We start from the raw sequence: 13105 nt of genomic DNA on the forward strand, positions 1-13105 counted from the left end.
CCAGGGAGGAGAAGAAAGAAGACGGGAGGGAGCTATGTTTTCCAGCTGAATCCCAGCAGCAGAAAGAAAAGGTTTAATTCTACGTCCCAGAGGCGGGACAAGAGAAGACTTTTTGTTGTATAAATCCTCATAAAGGGGATTGAAAATACAGTTATATGCAGGGTAATAGTAATGTATTGTAAAGCTAACTTTATACGGCGCTGCTCAAGAGAAGGTTCATCAGCCTCAACACAGAGATTGTCAATAGGTGAAGTTCTAAAAGATCCAAGACAAAGTCTCAGACCTTGATGATGGACAGGATCAAGAAGTTTAAGATTGCTTTTGCAGGCTCCACCGTAAACGATTGAGCCATAATCAAGTTTAGAACGAACTAGTGATCGATATAGATGGAGAAGGGTAGCTTGATCCCCTCCCCATTTTGAATTTGAAACAACTTTCAACAAGTCAAGTGCTTTCAGGCATTTAGTTTTAAGTGATTTAATATGTGGTAAAAAAGTTAAATGTGAATCAAAGATTAGACCCAAGAACTTGGCTTCCTTCACAACTTTAATGGGCGTCCCATCTAGAGACAGTTCAGGGTCTTTATGTGGTTTATATTTACGACAAAAATGTATGCAGTTAGTTTTCGATTTAGAAAATTTAAAGCCGTTTTCAAGACACCATTTATTAATCTTGTTTAAACACAACTGTAGTTGCCGTTCAATGGTATGCATATTTTTACCACGACAAGAAATATTAAAATCATCCACAAATAACGATCCATCAATTGAATCGTTTATAACTTTTGATAACCTGTTGATCTTGATGCTAAAAAGAGTGACAGACAGAATACTGCCTTGTGGAACACCCTGATCCTGATTGTAATGGTCAGACAGGGTAGAACCCACACGGACCTGGAATTTTCTGTCATTTAAAAAGTTGGCAATAAATTTAGGCAAACGACCTCGCAAACCAAAGTCATGTAAATCTCTCAAAATACCATATTTCCAGGTGGTGTCATATGCTTTTTCAAGATCAAAAAAGATAGACACAGCATGTTGTTTATTAATTAGTGCGTTTTTAACAAATGATTCCAGTCGCACTAAGTGGTCGACAGTACTTCTGTTTTTACGGAAACCACACTGTATATCTGTTATGAGATTATTTGTTTCCAAGTACCAAACAAGTCGATTATTTATCATGCGTTCCATGGTCTTGCAAACACAGCTAGTTAATGAAATCGGACGATAATTGGATGGATCTGTATGATCACGTCCAGGTTTAGGTGTTGGTACCACTATAGCATCACGCCACGAAGGAGGAAAGTTACCCGATGTCCAAATATCATCAAAAATATTTAGGAGAGTTTCCAGACAGGATTCTGGTAAATGTTTCAAGAGTTGATAATGGATGTTATCAGCTCCTGTAGCAGTATCATGGGCTTGATCAAGAGCAGTATGGAGTTCATGAATAGAAAACGTTTCATTATAATCTTCCCCATTATCAGAATTGAAATTAATAATTTTCTTTTCTTGTTGTTTTTGATATTGCTGAAATTTAGGTGTATAATGCGAAGAGGAAGAATGTTTAGCGAGAGTTTCACCCAGTTTATTCGCAATATCTGACTTATCAGTAAGTAATTGATCTCCATGTTTAAGATGATGGACAGTAGATTTAGTACCTTTACCTTTAATTTTCTGCACCATGTTCCATACCTTGGACATAGGTGTCCGAGAATTTATTTTGGATACATAATTTTGCCAAGATTGGCGTTTGTTCTGTTTAGCATTTAAAATCTTAAATTTATTTAAATTATGCACCATAGGATAAGTGCTTGAATCATCATTGTATAAACATAAGTCATTATTGGAGATAAAATCTTCCTGTATTTGACCTTTTGAGTTAGTGTTTGTACCACCCCATAGCGGGTTATGGCCATTGAGATCACCCATTATGATACACGGTTTTGGGAGTTGATCGTAGAGATCTTGCAGATCTGACTGTTGGAGTGCTGAGGAAGGCGGTATATACAAAGAGCATAGTGTAAAAGTAACGTGAAGAGTAAGTCTCAGTGCAACGGCCTGGAGGTTAGTTTTAAGAGCTACAGAACTATGGATAACATCTTGTTTAACGAGGATTGAAGATCCTCCAGTGGCCCTGTCACCCGAAGGGGAAAAATAATTGTATGCATCAAACTGACGTAAATTAAAAGTATCTGTCTGTTTCAGGTATGTTTCCTGTAAACAGAAAGCTGCTGGTGCAACGTCTTGGACTAATAGCTGTAGTTCAATAAGATTAGTCCTTAATCCTCTACAGTAATTTTCTTAGTCCTCCTCATTGTATTATACTTTTGGAAAAAACTATGGTGGGTTGATTGGGGATCTACCCCGCACCTTCTTAGAGGACGACAAGCTATGTGCCCGAGGATGGATGTTATCAGACACATCCATATCTTCTAGTGACCCAAACTTATTAAATAATTTGATCTTGTCTGACCCTTTAGCAGCTCGATTTGGTCTTGAAGTGTCTGATCTTGATTTGATCTTTGTTTTACCTGTCTGTTTCTCATTCTTCCCTGGTTGTGATCCAAGTTGAGAAACGGGAGATTGGTGCTGAGAAAAGTTCTGCTGATCAGGAAGTAAATCTGCTGTCTGTGTTGATTGCTCAGGAGAAAGATTTTTAGGAATGTCTGTGTTTATCCACGTCAAGTCTGTTTGACAGGCATGTGACAAGGTAATGACTTGAGAAGTATTTTCTTTGTTGGTCATTTCTGATGGCTTTCTGGCGATGGAGGCATAAGCTTCACTAGTATCCCTTGACTGTATCAACTTTTTGGCTTCAGCAAAACTGACATTATTAGTGTATTTAATCCTGTTGATCTCCATCTGCTTTTTCCAAGTGGGACAATCCTTAGAAAATGCTGAATGATTTCCATTGCAGTTGGCACATTTTTTGGAGCTACTTGCACAATCTTCTGTTACATGAGTAGTCTCAGCACAGTGAGCACATGTAACAGACAATGTGCAAGTCTTCACACCATGTCCAAACTTCTGGCATTTGAAACATCTCAGAGGATTGGGGATGTATGCATCAACAGTAACGCTGTAGTAACCTGCCCTGGACTTTGGCCGATCTTGCTGCTAAGGCAGCACTCAACAAATCTATGACACCACTTCTTATTCCATACACTGATTATAAAGCTACCATTACATCGTATATCCGTGATCTGATGCAGAAGAAGTGGGACACCCAAGTGGGTGTAAATACATTACATGCAATGAAACCATATATTGGGTATACCCACTTGGGTTGTCAGTCCAGATTTGAAGAGGTTATTTTGCGGCGATGTCGTATTGGCCACACAAAATATACACATAAATATTTGCTTAAAGGTGAGGATCCTCCGTTTTGTATCCCTTGTGATGGAAGAATCACAGTCAAGCATATCCTGAGTATTCCATCACAAGGGATCAGTATTTTCATTCACGAACTCTGAAGGATCTTTTTAATAACACAAGCTCTCATTTAATCATTGCATTTTTAAAAGAATTAGATTTATTGACAGAATTGTAAATAGATAAATATTTTATTATTGGAAGTTTAAATTGGTAACTGTGCTTGTTAGTGGCTGTATCCTCAAAGGGGGTTGAAGTACTGTATAACTATTGTCCCCCTGAGAGGGTACGTCCACAAACATTGAAAGTAAATTCAAACTTTCACGTTTTTAATCGTAGCATAAGTGTCGTTTTATTTGCATGGCTAGATTTCCCAAATTGCTGATGGCTGAGGGGATGATATAAATCCAGCTAGGGTCCATGCAGGTAGCAAAGGTACTGTAAGTCCCCATGGTCCCTAGTGTGGTGATCTACTTTCAGTTGTTAGCAATCTATAGCCCATTTATATCTTGTATTGTCCTCTATAGATAAATTGTTTTAGGTATAGTTACTAGTTTTATATTCTCATCTGTGATATTCTAGTTGTTTTACCGTCCTTCGTTGACAGGTGTTTTAATAGATATATATACTTCATTTCAGTTTTAAATGTTCTCGTCACGATATGGCTGAGATATTGCCGATGTGACGTTAAATATTAACTCACTCACTCACTCTCACTCTCGCTAAACATCCTTCCTCTTCTAATTATATACCTAAATTTCAGCAATATCAAAAACAACAAGAAAAGAAAACTATTAATTTCAATTCTGATAATGGGGAAGATTATAATGAAACATTTCCTATTCATGAACTCCATACTGCTCTTGATCAAGCTCATGACACGGCTACAGGAGTTGATAACATACATTATCAACTCCTGAAGCACTTACCAGAATTCTGTTTAGAGACGCTGTAATATATTTTTGATGGTATTTGGACTTCCGGGAAATTTCCTTCTTCGTGGCGTGTAGTAGTACCAATACCTAAACCTGGACGTGATCATACGGATCCATCCAATTATCGTCCGATTTCATTAACTAGCCGTGTTTGCAAGACCATGGAACATATGATAAATAATCGACTTGTTTGGTACTTGGAAACGAATAACCTTATAACAGATATGCAATGTGGTTTCCGTAAAAACAGAAGTACTGTCGATCACTAAGTGCATTTGGAATCATTTGTGAAAAACGCGCTGATTAAAAAACTCTTTTTTGATCATGAGAAGGCATATGACACAACCTGGAAATATGGCATTTTGAGAGATTTACATGACTTTGGTTTGCGAGGTCGTTTGCCTGAATTCATAGCCATCTTTTTAAGATAAGTTCAAGTCTGCGTGGGTCCTACCCTGTCTGATCATTACAATCAGGATCAGGGTGTTCCACAAGGCAGTATTTTGTCAGTCACACTTTTTAGTACTATTGAACGGCAACTGCAGCTGTGTTTAAACAAAATAGATAAATGGTGTCTTGAAAATGGCTTCAGACCAATTGTATGCACTTCTGCCGTAAATATAAACCTCATAAAGACCCAGAACTATTTCTAAGTGGCACCCCTATCACAGCTGTCATGGAGGCTAAGTTCTTGGGACTTATTTTTGATTCACATTTGACCTTTTGTACCCATATTAAATCCCTAAAAGCCAAATGCTTGAAGGCACTCGATTTATTAAAGGTTGTTTCTAATTCAGACTACCCTCCTTCACTTATATAGATCACTACTCCGCTCACAAACCTGATTATGGCTCCATCGTATACGGTGGAGCGTGCAAAAGCAACCTGAAAGTATTAGATTCTGTCCATCACCAAGGTCTAAGAACTTTACCTATTGACAGTCTCTGCGTTGAGGCCGATGAACCATCTCTTACACAACATCGTATTAATTTATCCTTACAATACATTACTAAATTACACTCTAATGAATCTAACCTTGCATATAACTGTGTGTTCAATCCTCTTGATGAGGATTTGTACGACAAGAAGTCTTCTCTTGTACCACCTTTAGGACACAGAATTAAACCATTTCCTTCTTCAGCCGGCATTGAGCTGGAAAACATAGCTCCCTCCCGTCTTCTTTCTTCTCCTCCTTGGCAGTTGGTTAGGCCATAAGTTTACCTAACATTAACTACATTTTAAAAATCAGAAACGAATGATTACAGTATAAACAAGAATATAATCAATTGAAAGTTTAACAGAAATCTAGCATTTATAAATCCTTATTTACAGATGGGTCCAAGGACGGTGGCGCAGTGGCTTATGCCATTGTCATTGGATCCAGAACAATATCTTCTAGATTACCAAATAATAGTTCTATTTTTACAGCAGAAGTTAACGCCATATTAACAGCTCTTAAATATATTGAAAGACACCCTAAACTTAAACAATATGTATAATCTATTCAGACTCTTTCTTGTCTTCAGGCGATTAAAAATTTATCATGTAAACATCCACTTTTAATTGAAATTATTGAATTGTATAATAATCTTGCTACTGGCCAATACGACATCATCTTCTGTTGGTTATCCAGCCACGTAGGGATTTCTGGTAACACAATGGCCAATCTTTCTGACAAGGCAGCACTCAACAAATCTGTGACACCACTTCTTATTCCATACTCTGATTACAAAGCGAGCATTAGAACTTATGCAAAAAGAAGTTTTGCAACTGATGCAAAAGAAGTGGGACACTCAAGTAGGTATAAATAAATTATATGAAATAAATCCGTATATTGGTTACACCTACTTGAGCTGTTAGTCCAGATTTGAAGAGGTTATTTTACGATGATGTCGTATTGGCCGTACTAGATATACTCATGCATACCTTTTAAAAGGTGAGGATCCTCCATTTTGTATCCATTGTGATGAGAGAGTCACGGTGAAGCATCTTAAGGATCTTTTTACAAACGTTAATTCTCATTTAATTATTGTTTGCTTTTTTTAAAGAAATTGATTTTATGGTTGAATTGTGAATAATATGTTCTGTAAATAGATGTATTTTTATTATTGGTAGTTTAGATTTGTAACTAGAATTGCTAGTGGCTGTACCCTCAAAGGGGGTTGAAGTGTTGTAAAATTATTGTCCTCCTGAGAGGGTACGCAAGTTCATAAACATTTAAAGTAAATTCTAAATTTCCAGGTTTTTAATCGTAGAATATTTTTATTGTATGGCTACATTTCCCAAATTGATGACGACTGCGGGGATGTTGTAAATCCAGCTAGGGTCCATGCAGGTGGCAAAAGTACTGTAAGTCCCCATGGTCCCTAGTATGGTTATTTACCTTCAGTTGTTAGCAGTCTATAGCTCATTTTTATATTGTATTGTCCTTTAAAGATAAACTGTTTTAGGTATAATTACTAGTTTCACATTCTTTTCTGTGATATTCTAGTTGTTTTACTGTCCTTTGTCGACAGGTTTTTATTATACTCATATATTCCATTTCAGTGTTATGTTCCCGTCACGATATGGCTGAAATATTGAAATATTGCCGATGTGACGTTAAATATTAACTCACTCACTCACTCATCACTATATGACTGCAAATTTGCCGATGTGAGGATAAATATTAGCTAACTCACGCACTCTTGATCAGTTTGCGAATCTGAAATCCACAGAAGTATGAAGCATGGAGTATTAGCCCAACAAAAAGACCGTATTTTTATACTGTGAATGAATGAAATTTTTCCCTCAAATTAATATTGAACCATTTCATAATTCAGTTGATTGAGCTGGAGACGTTTCCCTTTGGAGTACACAGTATGTCTATTATATTGGCGAATGTGACTGACCAGGAGTAGCCCGGTGGTGAGAGAATTCGCTCGTAAGGCTAAATGCCCTGGTTTGATTCCACGATTAGGTACATGAAACATTTTCCTTGTGAACACTGCTTACTGCTGGAATATTGCTTACTCATGGGGAGGTATGCAAACCAAGGAAAACCATTGATCACACCCTACACCATATATACTACGTCCAGTATTATAGCCGTTGATGCCGTCAAATCAGTCATATGTCATAACATATGTTTATTGCGACACTTTTTGACATACTTGTTAGACCTGACATTTTCCAGTCAAAACGCCACACCACCAGCCCTTTTTATGCAAGTAATGTGTTTTGGACGTCTTGAATACAATTTGTGAATCACACTAGAAATTTTAAGCTACCATTTTCAGACACTCACAGTATCCTTCAAGTAACTATATGTTTGGAAACACTGGAAACATGTCTGTTGGATACCCGTAGGATTTCTATAAAGATGATGGAGATGAATTGTGCGATGGTTGTAGAATCTCGTTGCATTTGAATCTGACGATCTATGTCCCTCTAGCATGAATTAGAGGGCAGCGACTTTCCTTTTTATGATACTTGGACTGGGAGAAACAACTGGTACTAAAAGTTGCACTGCTCATGGCAGGATACACCTGTGTTGTATGGTCTAGAGGGTAGCTGGAAACTGTGTATGGATATGAAGGTCTTCCCTCAAGAAACACTCCTTATATGTTACTACAATTAATACTGTTACACAAAATAACGCGAAATGGCTTACCCTCTTGATCATTTCACGAAACGACTAATTTCACAATTTGACTGTATCTTATATAACGGTACTAGCAATCAGCAACCGTGTGAGGATCATTCGTCACTCTGCATACTAGGCCTAACCCTATTTTGTAGCCTTGACCATTGTTTCGGAGAGGTGGATGTTTTAAAAACCTATAGTATTGCTATACTCACTTCTGTTATTATGTTATTATACTATTGTTACGAGAGTGTATTTTCTCTAAATTGTATTATTAATTAAGTAATAATCATTACTGGGTCACGTTTAGTGTTTTAAGTGATAGTTATTATGGGTCACATTTCGTATCAGCAATGTTCACTAATTTTAGTATTTTGGCAGCAGGCTTTCAGAAAGTGCTTTAGAGTTACCTCCTTTTGAGTTTATGTTTGGATTATATTGTGTTACTTCCGGGAGACTGCTAGTAGATTCCACGTTGATGGCGATGGTCATATGTGCTTGACTTTCAGGAAATGTTGACTTTATATATATAGGCTAGTTGTCGTGTTGTCGACACGGAAAAAACATACAGACCACTGGAGTATATATCTGCCTCTCCGTCAACGGTTGATCTAGATAACCGCTGCCTAAACTGCCTGGCATAATTGCATAACTGTTTCTCACTCTCGTACCAAGACTTCGGTGACTTGACATAATATTCTGACCCATCACTGTAGATTTGACTCATTTGCATTGAATATGAAACCTCGTGTGTCGCTTTGTATCTTGCTGTTCTTGCTGAATACAAATATACTGAACATTTAAAACGTCTCAGTGTTATATATTTTTGCCGATTCTGAGGAAATTTCTTACACCTTTTGTCACGGCAAATTTTTAACCGTAACACTATTTTTGATTTTGTACTGCCAATTTATTTTTGCGTTGCTGTTGTAATTCTTTTCTAGTGATCTGTGAACTTACTTAATTATAGAATACAACTGTTTATTAGATCACATGTCATTGTTTATTGATGGTGCCACGCCAATGTCCTTTATAAACTTATTTCAAGTATAGACACATAACAATTTTACTTTTGTTATTCTTGCAGCGGACATATCTATCTAAACAATGATTGTTGTTTTTGTCAAGAGTCCCTCTGAGTGGAAGGTGTCAAATCTGTCCATCCGTGTCTTGTTCATTTATCACCAGCTCTACTATCCGGCACATTGTCTAAACCAGAGTATTTATTCAATTCCAGTGAGTGCCGGTTTGGACAGATTCCACTGTATATAAAAAGACTGCGCGAGAACTCATGGTAAATTAAACGTTGTTCCGCTGTGCATATCACCCATTTGAGGCTTCTAAATGCTTTTTTACACAATTTCATGTAATTATTTGGCTTGAACAATTATGTATGCATAATTATGTATACTTGTCTCAGTCCTATTTGTAGTACAAACACGCTGCTGACATGTACAGAAGCCTAATTGAACCGATTTCAAAACAGATATTCATAACGTTTTTAACCCAATTATTTTCGTCAATGAAAGAGCACGAATATGGTGGCGCACTGGCACCATATTATCGAAATGTTAATACAGTAACGGTGAACATGACCGTCAAAACGATTTGTTGTAAGTGAACACATTAATAAAATATAAGAAAGATAAATGTTTCCTGTATTTGTTATAGTTGTTACAGACCTTGTGTTTTCATTTTGTCAACATATTCGATTGAAGGTCAACATCACACGAATTATTATGAATAAGCACAAAAGACATTTTAGCGTAAGACATGAAATCATAAGTTTTGTGGAATTATCAAATGCAGATGAAGTAAATACATAAAAGTATATCGAATCGGAAGAATTTAGAAAGAACTATACAGTGATGCATGTACGTTGATCAGCCATTTGAGTTCAGAGTAGGGTTGCTCAGGCCTACCATACTAACAGTGGACAAATCATCAAAACTAACCTCATATACAAAAACCGAACAAAGATCACCAATATAGGAAAATAAACTTCCAAATGTGCAACAATATCCTCTGAAACCGCAACACACGCTCTGTAACGGAAATCTAATTGTTTATTTTCCCATTTTTTGTTTGTTCTGTTTTGGTGTATATGTGTTTAGTTTGGATGAATTTGTATGGTAGGCCTGATGCTTATTACATGGCGGCGCTAGTTCTGCTTTACTGAGCAGATTGATCGCCATACATGACTTCTCCCACCAACGCCTACAATAATATTTCAATGTCAGTTCGCTACATTGATCTGTGAATTTCTTCTCTCGCCCTTTTCTGTGTACAGTAGTACACACAATCTGAAGGGACGTGAGACAGATACCAAAGCTCAATCTCACCACTCTATCGAGTAAAATGAGTTTCTGTGCCTCTCGTCATTTTGCATTTTCTTGTATGCAGGGTTTCAGCGATAAGTACGATCACAGCCAGGGCAACACCCAAACCAGCCAAGTAGAAGAGACTTTGTAATGCCAGTAAGTCAACACTATAGGGTCGTCTCTTCTGTATCTCACACCGGACTTTGGGCTTCCATCTATTGTACCATAAGCGTGGGAGACCACTTTCAAATATGACGTGCACCCTGAAAATAGAGGCAAGAGCATGTATTTTATCATTGCACCCGGGTATGTGTGAGTGTTTGTGCGTGTGTGGTGGTGGTTTAGGGGAGGTGTGGGGGCGATTTTGGGTAGACAATGTTGTCTATATTGCCTGTCAAAATGTTATGTCGGCCATACATGCTGAGATCAGAGCCGCTGATGTACGACAGGTTTCGAAGTTTGTTTGTTGGAATGCCGTTCGCAGTGATCTTGATACCTGGCTTCTCATTGATTACTGATTTCGCCACTGGTATTCAAAGAGTGGTTTTAGGCATTAATTAGACAAAATACATAATGATAATGAGTGTTTTTTTTTCCAAAACGAAAAAGATCACACGCACTAGTGCATGCCGCTTTGTAACCGGCTGAAACAGTTGTAATGCTGGATTTTTGTGGTCATGTAACCAATTTGGATACAGATATTTAAACGTAAAAACACAGTGGGCTACCTTGATTTACACAGAGAGGAATAGGGCTTACATCCGATCATAACTCACAACGATGCAAATATTTCTCTTTTATACTGGTATTAACTGACACAACTAACGTCACAAAACGGAAATATGCCATTCACTCGTTCATGTACGAGGGGATGTCAATAAGTTTTGAGCCTTGCATAGAAAAACACAAAATATTGTTTTGAACCACATTTATTTTTTAACATAGCCCCCTTGTGAGTCAAGACACTTGTTCCATCTTTTCTGCCAGGCGCTGATGCCATCTCTGTAAAAGGCGCCATTTTGGTCCTCAAACCAAGCCTCAGTAGCAGCAATAAGCTTATGATCATCCTGAAATATACGACCACGCAAGTGTTTCTTGAGATTTGGGAACAGATGGTAATTACTTGATGCCAGGTCTGGAGAGTAGGGGGTATGCGGCAAGATTTTGTACGAGCATTCCTGGGCTGCAACGCGAGAGGTGTGTACTGGAGCATTGTCTTGATGTAGAAGAATACCACGTCTGATCTTGCCCCGGCGCCACCCCTTGATTGACTGTCGCACTTGCCTCAACAAGTTAGCGTAATATTATCCATTCATTGTTCTTCCTTTTGGTAAGTAATCTATGTGGATGACGCCTTTGCTATCCCAAAAGACTGTCGCCTTTGCCTTCTGCACTGATCTGGAGGCTTTGAACTTTTTGGTCCAGGGAGAAGTGACATGTTTCCATTCCATGGATTCTTGTTTGCTCTCAGGATCATAGTGGTGGATCCAGGTTTCATCACAGGTTACTAGCCTAAAGTGAAAATCTTCTGGATTCTTGGTGTATCTGGTTAGCATGGAGTTGCTTATGGTGACCCTTGTTTGCTTCATTTCATCTGTAAGCATTCTTGGCACCCATCTTGCGCACACCTTAGACATGACGAGATCTTCATGAAAAATTGTCTCGATGGATCCATGTGAAATGCCTGTGGTCTCCTCTAACTCGTGGAGTGTTATTCGACGATTTTCCAGTACAAGTCTATGCACTCTGTCAATGTTTTCCTAAGTAGTGATTGTTGTTGGGCGACCTGGACGGGGGCCATCTTCAAGACTCTCTCTACCTTGCTTAAATTCATTGACCCATCGTTTGATGGTAGCAGATGAAGGGGAAGGCTTCCCATAAACTGCTGGAAGCCTTTCTTCAATGTTCTTCGCCAAATTTCCTTCAAGAACTAAAAACTTAATGACTGCTCTATACTCAATTTTATTCATTTTCACTGCCGTGAGGGGGGTCTCTTTCTGTCAGTGTGAGCTGTTCAATAACTTCTTAGAGCAGGATACCAAAACTTATATATCACATCAGCTACACCCCAAGGTTCAATGTCGTACCATAGGCTGTGACACCTGGGTATGAAAAATGCTCAAAGCTCAAAACTTATTGACATCCCCTCGTAACTTAAACAGGCAATTAACTAATTCCAAAATGTATATCAACATACCCCCATCCAATCGTCGCTGAAGTGCATGCTGCGAGCATGGTGATATCAAAAAGAAATGTCTCACAAGACTACACATTCAACCACTAAGATAGCATTACGTTGTGTCAATACACCAAACAACTCTGGATCTTGGAAATGTAGCTGTCGACTACACAAGAACTTTTAACTATTGAAATGCACAAATTTTTATGTTGACAAACACTGTCTGAAGAGATCTAGAGTTCCATCTTTCTTATCGGTATACATGGTTCTGCCTTCACGCACACCTGGTGTCATTACTGGCAATTCACGTCGCACTATTTTAGAACACCATCGTGCGTGTGTCTGAGGCTTACTGGAAACGGTTGTGTTGCTATCATTTGCCCTTACAAGCATATGGACTTTAATTTTATTATTCTTCCAGCAGAGTAATTCATGTCTTCATGACATATCCAGATCTGTATAAAACATAAACTAAATAATCTTGAATAAATATATCAATGGACAAGTACAAGAAAAACATTGAAATGCCATTACTTACTCATTTGAAAAGACCTTGGTGTTTGCACTGTTCTTGGGCAAACCAAGAGCAAACTGCAATATGTCAAACTGTTGTTCCACCATTTGCAAGTCACAGCTCTTGCCTTTCCATAGCTCGAACAAGGTTTCATCCC

The sequence above is a fragment of the Haliotis asinina genome, chromosome 8 (genome assembly GCF_037392515.1).
Source record: "Haliotis asinina isolate JCU_RB_2024 chromosome 8, JCU_Hal_asi_v2, whole genome shotgun sequence".
Lineage (NCBI taxonomy): Eukaryota > Metazoa > Mollusca > Gastropoda > Lepetellida > Haliotidae > Haliotis > Haliotis asinina.